Source organism: Triticum urartu, chromosome 2A (assembly GCF_056163025.1).
Source record: "Triticum urartu cultivar PI428250 chromosome 2A, HENAU_Tu73, whole genome shotgun sequence".
In the NCBI taxonomy this organism is placed as follows: domain Eukaryota; kingdom Viridiplantae; phylum Streptophyta; class Magnoliopsida; order Poales; family Poaceae; genus Triticum; species Triticum urartu.
Window position 1 is genome coordinate 671,846,094 of NC_141874.1, and position 13,863 is coordinate 671,859,956.

Consider the following 13,863-nt stretch of genomic DNA (forward strand, 5'->3'; position numbering starts at 1 on the left):
TATAGACATGGCCTCGGAAAACAGAAGACCGAAAGGTCGAGCATGAGTCGTATAGAAGATACGATCAACATGAAGATGTTCACCGACGTTGACTAGTCCGTCTCACGTGATGATCGGACACGGCCTAGTTGACTCGGATCATGTTATACTTAGATGACTAGAAGAGGGATGTCTATCTAAGTGGGAGTTCATTGAATAATTTGATTAGATGAACTTAATTATCATGAACTTAGTCTAAAATCTTTACAATATGTCTTGTAGATCAAATGGCCAACGTAGTCCTCAACTTCAACGCATTCCTAGAGAAAACCAAGCTGAAAGACGATGGCAGCAACTATACGGACTGGGTCCGGAACCTGAGGATCATCCTCATAGCTGCCAAGAAAGATTATGTCCTACAAGCACCGCTGGGTGACGCACCTGTTCTCCCTGCAGAACAAGACATTATGAACGCTTGGCAGGCACATACCGATGACTACTCCCTCGTTCAGTGTGGCATGCTTTACAGCCTAGAGCCGGGGCTCCAAAAGCGTTTTGAGAGACATGGAGCATATGAGATGTTCGAAGAGCTGAAAATGGTTTTCCATACTCATGCCCGGGTCGAGAGATATGAAGTCTCCGACAAATTCTTCAGCTGTAAGATGGAGGAAAATAGTTCTGTCAGTGAGCACATACTCACTATGTCTGGGTTACATAACCGCTTGACTCAGCTGGGAGTTAATCTCCCGGATGATGCGGTCATTGATAGAATCCTCCAGTCGCTTCCACCGAGCTACAAGAGCTTTGTGATGAACTTCAATATGCAGGGGATGGAAAAGACCATTCCTGAAGTATTTGCTATGCTGAAATCAGCAGAGGTAGAAGTCAAGAAGGAACATCAAGTGTTGATGGTCAATAAAACCACTAAGTTTAAGAAGGGCAAAGGTAAAAAGAACTTCAAGAAGGACGGCAAGGGAGTTGCCGCGCCCGGCAAGCAAGCTGCCGGGAAGAAGCCAAAGAATGGACCTAAGCCCGAGACTGAGTGCTTTTATTGCAAGGGAAGTGGTCACTGGAAGCGGAACTGCCCCAAATACTTAGCGGACAAGAAGGCCGGCAAAACAAAAGGTATATATGATATACATGTAATTGATGTGTACCTTACTAGTACCCGTAGTAGCTCCTGGGTATTTGATATCGGTGCAGTTGCTCACATTTGTAACTCAAAGCAGGGGCTGCGGAATAAGCGGAGACTGGCAAAGGACGAGGTGACGATGCGCGTCGGGAATGGTTCCAAGGTCAATGTGATCGCCGTCGGCACGCTACCTCTACATTTACCTTCGGGATTAGTTTTAAACCTTAATAATTGTTATTTAGTGCCAGCTTTGAGCATGAACATTGTATCGGGATCTCGTTTAATTTGAGATGGCTACTCATTTAAATCCGAGAATAATGGTTGTTCTATTTATATGAGAGATATGTTTTATGGTCATGCTCCTATGGTGAATGGTTTATTCTTAATGAATCTCGAGCATAATGCTACACATATTCATAGTGTGAGTACCAAAAGATGTAAAGTTGATAATGATAGTCCCACATACTTGTGGCACTGCCGCCTTGGTCACATAGGTGTCAAACGCATGAAGAAGCTCCATGCGGATGGACTTTTAGAGTCTCTTGATTACGAATCATTTGACACGTGCGAACCATGCCTCATGGGTAAGATGACTAAGACTCCGTTCTCAGAAACAATGGAGCGAGCAACCAACTTATTGGAAATCATACATACTGATGTGTGCGGTCCAATGAGTGTTGAGGCTCGCGGTGGCTATCGTTATGTTCTCACCCTCACTGATGATTTAAGTAGATATGGGTATATTTACTTAATGAAACACAAGTCTGAAACCTTTGAAAAGTTCAAGGAATTTCAGAGTGAGGTTGAGAATCAACGTGACAAGAAAATCAAGTTCCTGCGATCAGATCGTGGAGGAGAATACTTGAGTCACGAGTTTGGCACACACTTAAGAAAATGTGGAATAGTTTCACAACTCACGCCGCCTGGAACACCTCAGCGTAATGGTGTGTCCGAACGTCGTAATCGCACTCTATTAGATATGGTACGATCTATGATGTCTCTTACCGATTTACTGCTATCTTTTTGGGGCTATTCTTTAGAGACTACCGCATTCACTTTAAATAGGGCTCCGTCGAAATCCGTTGAGACGACACCGTTTGAATTATGGTTTGGGAAGAAACCTAAGCTGTCGTTTCTGAAAGTTTGGGGATGCGATGCTTATGTCAAGAAACTTCAACCTGAAAAGCTCGAACCCAAGTCGGAAAAATGCGTCTTCATAGGATACCCTAAAGAAACTGTTGGGTATACCTTCTACCTCAGATCCGAAGGCAAGATCTTTGTTGCCAAGAATGGATTCTTTCTAGAGAAAGAGTTTCTCTCGAAAGAAGTAAGTAGGAGGAAAGTAGAACTTGATGAAGTGTTACCTCTTGAACCGGAAAATGGCACAACTCAAGAAAATGTTCCTGAGGTGCCTGCACCAACTAGAGAGGAAGTTATTGATGATGATCAAGATACTTCTGATCAAGCTCCTACTGAAATTCGAAGGTCCACAAGGACACGTTCCGCACCAGAGTGGTACGGCAACCCTGTCTTGGAAATCATGTTGTTAGACAACGGTGAACCTTCAAACTATGAAGAAGCGATGGTGGGCCCGGATTCCGACAAATGGCTAGAAGCCATGAAATCCGAGATAGGATCCATGTATGAAAACGAAGTATGGACTTTGACTGACTTGCCCGTTGAGCGGCGAGCCATAGAAAATAAATGGATCTTTAAGAAGAAGACAAACGCGGATGGTAATGTGACCATCTATAAAGCTCGGCTTGTCGCTAAGGGTTATCGACAAGTTCAAGGGGTTGACTACGATGAGACTTTCTCACCGGTAGCGAAGCTGAAGTCCGTCCGAATCATGTTAGCGATTGCCACATTCTATGATTATGAAATATGGCAAATGGACGTCAAAACGGCATTCCTTAATGGTTTCCTTAAGGAAGAATTGTATATGATGCAACCGGAAGGTTTTGTCGATCCTAAGAATGCTAACAAGGTGTGCAAGCTCCAACGCTCGATTTATGGGCTGGTGCAAGCATCTCGGAGTTGGAACATTCGCTTTGATGAGATGATCAAAGCGTTTGGGTTTACGCAGACTTATGGAGAAGCATGCGTTTACAAGAAAGTGAGTGGGAGCTCTTTAGCATTTCTCATATTATATGTAGATGACATACTTTTGATGGGAAATGATATAGAACTCTTGGACAGCATAAAGGCCTACTTGAATAAGAGTTTTTCGATGAAGGACCTTGGAGAAGCTGCTTATATATATTAGGAATCAAGATCTATAGAGATAGATCGAGACGCCTCATAGGTCTTTCACAAAACACATACCTTGATAAGATATTGAAGAAGTTCAATATGGATCAGTCTAAGAAGGGGTTCTTGCCTGTGCTGCAAGGTGTGAAATTGAGGTCAGCTCAATGTCCGACCACGGCAGAAGATATAGAAGAGATGAGTGTCATCCCCTATGCCTCAGCCATAGGTTCTATTATGTATGCCATGCTGTGTACCAGACCTGATGTAAACCTTGCCGTAAGTTTGGTAGGAAGGTACCAAAGTAATCTCGGCAAGGAACACTGGACAGCGGTCAAGAATATCCTGAAGTACCTGAAAAGGACTAAGGAAATGTTTCTTGTTTATGGAGGTGACGAAGAGCTCGTCGTAAAAGGTTACGTCGACGCTAGCTTCGACACAGATCTGGATGACTCTAAGTCACAAACCGGATACGTGTATATTTTGAATGGTGGGGCAGTAAGCTGGTGCAGTTGCAAGCAGAGCGTCGTGGCGGGATCTACATCTGAAGCGGAGTACATGGCAGCCTCGGAGGCAGCGCATGAAGCAATTTGGGTGAAGGAGTTCATCACCGACCTAGGAGTCATACCCAATGCGTCGGGGCCGATCAAGCTCTTCTGTGACAACACTGGAGCTATTGCTCTTGCCAAGGAGCCCAGGTTTCACAAGAAGACAAGGCACAGCAAGCGTTGCTTCAACTCCATTCGTGAAAATGTTCAAGATGGAGACCTAGAGATTTGTAAAGTACATACAGACCTGAATGTAGCGGATCCGTTGACTAAACCTCTCCCTAGAGCAAAACATGATCAACACCAGAATTCCATGGGTGTTCGATTCATCACAATGTAACTAGATTATTGACTCTAGTGCAAGTGGGAGACTGTTGGAAATATGCCCTAGAGGCAATAATAAAAGCATTATTATTATATTTCCTTGTTCATGATAATTGTCTTTATTAATGCTATAATTGTATTATCCGGAAATCGTAATACATGTGTGAATAATAGATACCAACATGTCCCTAGTAAGCCTCTAGTTGACTAGCTCGTTGATCAACAGATAGTCATGGTTTCCTGACTATGGACATTGGATGTCATTGATAACGAGATCACATCATTAGGAGAATGATGTGATGGACAAGACCCAATCCTAAACATAGCATAAGATCGTATAGTTCGTTTGCTAGAGTTTTCCAATGTCAAGTATCTTTTCCTTAGACCATGAGATCGTGTAACTCCTGGATACCGTAGGAGTGCTTTGGGTATACCAAACGTCACAACGTAACTGGGTGACTATAAAGGTAGACTACGGGTATCTCCGAAAGTGTCTGTTGGGTTGACACGGATCATGCAGGAAATATGCCCTAGAGGCAATAATAAAGTTATTATTTATTTCCTTATAATCATGATAAATGTTTATTATTCATGCTAGAATTGTATTAACTGGAAACATAATACATGTGTGAATACATAGACAAACAAAGTGTCACTAGTATGCCTCTACTTGAACAATGAGTTGTTATTTGATTAACGAGGTCACATCATTAGTTGAATGATCTGATTGACATGACCCATTCCATTAGCTTAGCACCTGATCGTATAGTATGTTGCTATTGCTTTTCTTCATGACTTATACATGTTCCTATGACTATGAGATTATGCAACTCCCGTTTGCCGGAGGAATACTTTGGGTGCTACCAAACGTCACAACGTAACTGGATGATTATAAAGGAGCATTACAGGTGTCTCCAAAGGTAGATGTTGGGTTGGCGTATTTCGAGATTAGGATTTGTCACTCCGATTGTCGGAGAGGTATCTCTGGGCCCTCTCAGTAATACACATCACATAAGCCTTGCAAGCATTACAACTAATATGTTAGTTGTGAGATGATGTATTACGGAACGAGTAAAGAGACTTGCCGGTAACGAGATCGAACTAGGTATTGGATACCGACGATCGAATCTCGGGCAAGTAACATACCGATGACAAAGGGAACAACGTATGTTGTTATGCGGTCTGACCGATAAAGATCTTCGTAGAATATGTAGGAGCCAATATGGGCATCCAGGTCCCGCTATTGGTTATTGACCGGAGACATGTCTCGATCATGTCTACATTGTTCTCGAACCCGTAGGGTCCGCACGCTTAAGGTTACGATGACAGTTATATTATGAGTTTTTGCATTTTGATGTACCGAAGGTTGTTCGGTGTCCCGGATGTGATCACGGACATGACGAGGAGTCTCGAAATGGTCGAGACGTAAAGATTGATATATTGGAAGCCTATGTTTGGATATCGGAGTTGATAATGAAAGTGCAACTTATTTGTGGCACTGTCGTTTAGGTCATATCGGTATAAAGCGCATGAAGAAACTCCATACTGATGGACTTTTGGAACCACTTGATTATGAATCACTTGGTATTTGCGAACCGTGCCTCATGGGCAAGATGACTAAAACACCGTTCTCCGGTACTATGGAGAGAGCAACAGATTTGTTGGAAATCATACATACCGATGTATGTGGTCCGATGAATATTGAGGCTCGTGGCGGATATCGTTATTTTCTCACCTTCACAGATGATTTAAGCAGATATGGGTATATATACTTAATGAAACATAAATCTGAAACATTTGAAAAGTTCAAAGAATTTCAGAGTGAAGTTGAAAATCATCGTAACAAGAAAATAAAAGTTTCTACGATCTGATCGTGGAGGAGAATATTTGAGTTACGAGTTTGGTGTACATTTGAAAAATTATGGAATAGTTTCGCAACTCACGCCACCCGGAACACCACAGCGTAATGGTGTGTCTGAACGTCGTAATCGTACTTTACTAGATATGGTGCGATCTATGATGTCTCTTACTGATTTACCGCTATCTTTTTGGGGTTATGCTCTAGAGACGGCCGCATTCACATTAAACAGGGCACCATCAAAATCCGTTGAGATGACGCCTTATGAACTGTGGTTTGGCAAGAAACCAAAGTTGTCGTTTTTGAAAGTTTGGGGCTGCGATGCTTATGTGAAAAAGCTTCAACCTGATACTCGAAACCAAATCAGAGAAATGTGTCTTCATAGGATATCCAAAGGAAACTATTGGATACACCTTCTATCACAGATCCGAAGGCAAGACTTTTGTTGCTAAATTCGGAAACTTTCTGGAGAAGGAGTTTCTCTCGAAAGAAGTGAGTGGGAGGAAAGTAGAACTTGACGAGGTAACTGTACCTGCTCCCTTGTTGGAAAGTAGTACATCACAGAAAACTGTTTCTGCGACACCTACACCAATAAGTGAGGAAGTTAATGATAATGGTCATGAAACTTCAGAACAAGATACTACTGAACCTCGTAGATCAACCAGAGTAAGATCCGCACCAGAGTGGTACGGTAATCCAGTTCTGGAAGTCATGCTACTAGATCATGATGAACCTACGAACTATGAAGAAGCGATGGTGAGCCCAGATTCCGCAAAGTGGCTTGAAGCCATGAAATCTGAGATGGGATCCATGTATGAGAACAAAGTATGGACTTTGGTTGACTTGCCCGATGATCGGCAAGCAATTGAGAATAAATGGATCTTCAAGAAGAAGACTGACGCTGATGGTAATGTTACTGTCTACAAAGCTCGACTTGTCGCGAAAGGTTTTCGACAAGTTCAAGGGGTTGACTACGATGTGACTTTCTCACCCGTAGCGATGCTTAAGTCTGTCCGAATCATGTTAGCAATTGCCGCATTTTATGATTATGAAATTTGGCAGATGGATGTCAAAACTGCATTCCTGAATGGATTTCTGGAAGAAGAGTTGTATATGATGCAACCGAAAGGTTTTGTCGATCCAAAGGGAGCTAACAAAGTGTGCAAGCTCCAGCGATCCATTTATGGACTGGTGCAAGCCTCTCGGAGTTGGAATAAACGCTTTGATAGTGTGATCAAAGCATTTGGTTTTATACAGACTTTCGGAGAAGCCTGTATTTACAAGAAAGTGAGTGGGAGCTCTGTAGCATTTCTGATATTATATGTAGATGACATATTGCTGATTGGAAATGATATAGAATTTCTGAATAGGATAAAGGGATACTTGAATAAAAGTTTTTCAATGAAAGACCTCGGTGAAGCTGCTTACATATTAGGCATCAAGATCTATAGAGATAGATCAAGACGCTTAATTGGACTTTCACAAAGCACATACCTTGACAAGATTTTGAAGAAATTCAAAATGGATCAAGCAAAGAAAGGATTCTTGCCTGTGTTACAAGGTGTGAAGTTGAGTAAAACTCAATGCCCGACCACTGCAGAAGATAGAGAGAATATGAAAGATGTTCCCTATGCATCAGCCATAGGCTCTATCATGTATGCAATGCTGTGTACCAGACCTGATGTGTGCCTTGCTATAAGTTTAGCAGGGAGGTACCAAAGTAATCCAGGAGTGGATCACCGGACAGCGGTCAAGAAACTCCTGAAATACCTGAAAAGGACTAAGGATATGTTTCTCGTATATGAAGGTGACAAAGAGCTCACTGTAAAAGGTTACGTTGATGCAAGCTTTGACACTGATCCGGACGATTCTAAATCGCAAACCGAATACGTGTTTACATTAAACGGTGGAGCTGTCAGTTGGTGCAGTTCTAAACAAAGCGTCGTAGCGGGATCTACATGTGAAGCGGAGTACATAGCTGCTTCGGAAGCAGCGAATGAAGGAGTCTGGATGAAGGACTTCATATCCGATCTAGGTGTCATACCTAGTGCATCGGGTCCAATGAAAATCTTTTGTGACAATACTGGTGCAATTCCCTTGGCAAAGGAATCCAGATTTCACAAAAGGACCAAACACATCAAGAGACGCTTCAATTCCATCCGGGATCTAGTCCAGGTGGGAGACATAGAGATTTGCAAGATACATACGGATCTGAATGTTGCAGACCCGTTGACTAAGCCTCTTCCACGAGCAAAACATGATCAGCACCAAGGCTCCATGGGTGTTAGAATCATTACAGTGTAATCTAGATTATTGACTCTAGTGCAAGTGGGAGACTGAAGGAAATATGCCCTAGAGGCAATAATAAAGTTATTATTTATTTCCTTATAATCATGATAAATGTTTATTATTCATGCTAGAATTGTATTAACTGGAAACATAATACATGTGTGAATACATAGACAAACAAAGTGTCACTAGTATGCCTCTACTTGACTAGCTCGTTAATCAAAGATGGTTATGTTTCCTAACCATGAACAATGAGTTGTTATTTGATTAACGAGGTCACATCATTAGTTGAATGATCTGATTGACATGACCCATTCCATTAGCTTAGCACCCGATCGTATAGTATGTTGCTATTGCTTTTCTTCATGACTTATACATGTTCCTATGACTATGAGATTATGCAACTCCCGTTTGCCGGAGGAACACTTTGGGTGCTACCAAACGTCACAACGTAACTGGGTGATTATAAAAGGAGCATTACAGGTGTCTCCAAAGGTAGATGTTGGGTTGGCGTATTTCGAGATTAGGATTTGTCACTCCGATTGTCGGAGAGGTATCTCTGGGCCCTCTCGGTAATACACATCACATAAGCCTTGCAAGCATTACAACTAATATGTTAGTTGTGAGATGATGTATTACGGAACAAGTAAAGAGACTTGTCGGTAACGAGATTGAACTAGGTATTGGATACCGACGATCGAATCTCGGGCAAGTAACATACCGATGACAAAGGGAACAACGTATGTTGTTATGCGGTCTGACCGATAAAGATCTTCGTAGAATATGTAGGAGCCAATATGGGCATCCAGGTCCAGCTATTGGTTATTGACCGGAGACATGTCTCGGTCATGTCTACATTGTTCTCGAACCCGTAGGGTCCGCACGCTTAAGGTTACGATGACAGTTATATTATGAGTTTATGCATTTTGATGTACCGAAGGTTGTTCGGAGTCCCGGATGTGATCACGGACATGACGAGGAGTCTCGAAATGGTCGAGACGTAAAGATTGATATATTGTAAGCCTATGTTTGGATATCGGAAGTGTTCCGGGTGAAATCGGGATTTTACCGGAATACCGGGAGGGTTACCGGAACCCCCCGGGAGCTATATGGGCCATAATGGGCCTTGGTGGAAAAGAGAAGGGGATGCCCTAGATGGGCTGTGCGCCTCCCCCCTTCCCCTAGTCCTATTAGGACTAGGAGAGGTGGCCGGCCCCCTCCTCCTCTTTTCCCCCTCCGCGAATCCTATTCCAACTAGGATTGGGGGGGGGGGGAATCCTACTCCCAGAGGGAGTAGGACTCTCCTGCGCCTCCCTCCTTGGCCGGCCAGCCTCCCCTCCTCTACTCCTTTATATACGGAGACAGGGGACACCTCTTGACACACAAGTTGATCCACGTGATCTATTCCTTAGCCGTGTGCGGTGCCCCCTGCCACCATATACCTCGATAATACTGTAGCGGAGTTTAGGCGAAGCCCTGCTGCTGTAGTACATCAAGATCGTCACCACGCCGTCATGCTGACGGAACTCTTCCCCGACACTTTGCTGGATCGGAGTCCGGGGATCGTCATCGAGCTGAACGTGTGCTCGAACTCGGAGGTGCCGTAGTTTCGGTGCTTGATCGGTTGGATCGTGAAGACGTACGACTACTTCCTCTACGTCGTGTCATCGCTTCCGCAGTCGGTCTGCGTTGGGTACGTAGACAACACTCTCCCCTCTCGTTGCTATGCATCACATGATCTTGCATGTGCGTAGGAAATTTTTTGAAATTACTACGAAACCCATCAGATCAAGACTGGGATTTGTCACTCCGTATGACGGAGAGGTATCACTGGGCCCACTCGGTAATGCATCATCATTATGAGCTCAAAGTGACCAAGTGTCTGGTCACGGGATCATGCATTACGGTACGAGTAAAGTGACTTGCCGGTAACGAGATTGAATGAGGTATGGGGATACCGACGATCGAATCTCGGACAAGTAACATATCGATTGACAAAGGGAATTGCATACGGGGTTGCTTGAATCCTCGACATCGTGGTTCATCCGATGAGATCATCGTGGAGCATGTGGGAGCCAACATGGGTATCCAGATCCCGCTGTTGGTTATTGACCGGAGAGTCGTCTTGGTCATGTCTGCATGTCTCCCGAACCCGTAGGGTCTACACACTTAAGGTTCGGTGACGCTAGGGTTGTAGGGATATGTATATGCAGTAACCCGAATGTTGTTCGGAGTCCCGGATGAGATCTCGGACGTCACGAGGAGTTCCGGAATGGTCCGGAGGTAAAGAATTATATATAGGAAGTGCTGTTTCGGCCATCGGGACAAGTTTCGGGGTTATCGGTATTGTACCGGGACCACCGGAAGGGTCCCGGGGGTCCACCGGGTGGGGCCACCTGCCCCCGGGGGCCACATGGGCTGTAGGGGGTGCGCCTTGGCCTACATGGGCCAAGGGCACCAGCCCCAAGAGGCCCATGCGCCTAGGGTTCACAAAAGGGAAGAGTCCCACTAGTGGAAGGCACCTCCTAGGTGCCTTGGGGGGGAGGGAAACCTCCCTTGGCCGCCGCCCCTAGGAGATTGGATCTCCTAGGGTCGGCGCCCCCCCCTTGGCCCTCCTATATATAGTGGGGGAAGGAGGGCTTTTCATCCACGCCTTTGGTTGCCTCCTTCTCCCTCTCCAACACCTCCTCCTCCTCCATAGTGCTTGGCGAAGCCCTGACAAAGTACTGCAGCTCCACCATCACCACGCCGTCGTGTTGCTGCTGGAGCCATCTTCCTCAACTTCTCCTTCCCTCTTGCTGGATCAAGAAGAAGGAGACATTACGCTGACCGTACGTGTGTTGAACGCGGAGGTGCCGTCCGTTCGGTGCTAGGATCTCCGGTGATTTGGATCACGTCGTGTTCGACTACCTCATCCCCGTTCTTTGAACGCTTCCGCTCGCGATCTACAAAGGTATGTAGATGCATCCGATCACTCGTTGCTAGATGAACTCATAGATGGATCTTGGTGAAATCGTAGGAAAATTTTTGTTTTCTACAACGTTCCCCAACAGAGACAATATGACAAAACAAATCACGATGCTAAATACACCCTAAGAAATGTTCATCAGAGCATAACTCAGCTGAATAACAAAGTAGCACCGGAGAATCAATAGACAAGCATACAGACAAACTATCTTAAGTGCTGCAAATTGAAATACACTGAGCAACATAGTCATGGTACACATAATAAATGGACGAAGATATATGATCAAAGACAAAGAGCACAAACGATAAACTACTGAAAAAACTACAATGGAGTAGAAATAACCAGTGGTGCTTGAAGACGACAGATGGTTTGGTAGACCAGTTCACTCTTCTGCAAAAGAGCTACGCCTAGTTGGAGGGACTTGGGATTAAATCGAGAAGATAAATTCTCTTCGTTCTATTGTCCTTCAATATGATGTTGATCAGACATCAGTTGAATTCAATTGGGGTAGATCCTTATCGGTGATCTCCAAACCTTCAACAAACTTGCTTCGTGAACCACAATTACTCTTGCTTGCTGAAGACTTTGGCTTGGTGAAGACAATTATTCTTCGACACTTAAGCCGACACCTCTCCGTTGGGAGAGTATGCAGCTCTCAAGAATAGTGGTACGTCCTCAATCTCTCTCCCCTCTGCATGGTGTGCTCTTTCTTCAGGAATTCACACCCAATCCTCATGAAAATTGAGCTCATCTTTATAGCCTTCTCTATTCCCCACAACGTTTCCACCATAGATCCATGAGCGGGGTGAGCTCATTCATGTTTCTTTTGCTTTTTCTCTCATGCCATCTGCAGTATGCCATGGATCCCACGAGGTTGAGCTCAAGAACATGTGGGACACACACGCCCTCGACTCATGGGGAAAGACAATTGTTATCCTTCCTTACCGTTTCATCTTGGAGCTTTGAGCAAGGGGCACGACGATCGGGTTGCAATCTCGCGCACCCTCTGGGTCACCATGGTACGCGACAGCGGTGACCGGTGTCTGCTCGTGCAGCGATACTGGAACCGGCCGACTGGGAAGTAGCAACCAGAGTTCCCTGTGGACCCGCCCTCGCCACGAAACGCATTTTTTGTTGGAACCAGCCTTTATTTTTGCTGAAACTAGATTTCTTTGTTGCTACAATCGGCACTGGTGCTTTTTGTTGTGAGGTTGTTTTGCTGGAACTAGCGTCATATTTTGCTGGAACTGGATAACTCAAGTGCTATGTTGAGATTTTTGTTGGAACCACCATTAAGTTTCATTAGAACTCGCAAATCCGTTCTGCTTCAATCGAGTATTGTTGTTGTTCTAGATTTTTTTCTGGAACACCATCAAGTTTTGCTTAATCCCGTAAATCTTTTTGTTCCAACCGAGTACTACAGGTCTTTGTTGCTTTAGATATTTTTTGTAGGACATGCCGGTGCATGTCGGTGACGGTGACGAGCTGGAGACGATGACGCCGGGATGCTGCAACCATGGTGACCGCTAGCACCCGTCAATGTTCGGTTTGCAACCATGGCGAGCGGAGGCAGTCGGGGCGAGCATAGTGGCACGAGTGGCTGACAAACACGGGTATCGGGTGCGGTGGCACAGGTGACTGGCAAGCACAGGAAGCCGAGGGCAAGTCCGGGCGGTCGGTGAGCACACGCGGATTCTGGCTGGCGCTAAATTTTCTTTTGTGCATTTGACCTTTTGAAGACGAAGAGAAATATCGTATTGTACAGTTACAAAAAGTTGTATCGTACTCTTGGCAACCAACCGGGCCAATTTTGGGTCGGCCGGCGCCTAGCATTGGCCCAAATTTTAGAGATACAGGAACTGTTGGACAGGAGCACCTATATGACGCATTCTGCGTCAGGTTGCGAGCCTCCGGCACAGGGGAGCGCCTATCTGGGTCGGCCCACAAGCGCACAGGATTGTCGCCTGTAGCGAGCGATCGAACTAAAAGAAAGCTTGTAGCAAGGCGGTGGGCACTATAGCAACCCGCGATACTGCAGCAAGACGGTACTGTAGCGCTCTCGGTCTACAGTACCACCCTCTTTTCTCTAAGTGACCATTTTTTGAAAACGCAAACAGTTCTTCAAATTTGCGAACATTTTTTGAAACAATGAAATTTTAAATCTTTCAACAATTTTTAAAAAATGGGAACATTTTTGAAATTTTACAAACATGAACATTTCTTGAAACTCCGAACAAAATTCAAAAGCACGAACATTTTTTGGATCTATGAACAAAATTTGAATACAGGAACATTTTTTGAAATTCCGAACAATATTTGAAAAGCCGAACATTTTTTGAAACTCCCGAACAAAATTTCAAAACACGAACAATTTTTTAAAAAGTGAACATTTTTGAATATGTGAATTTTTCTTGAAATCGGAAATATTTTTTGAAACAACCGACCAAAAGTTGAAAACACAAACAATTTTCTGAAACTCTGAAACAAAATTTGAAAACACGAACAAAACATTGAAAAT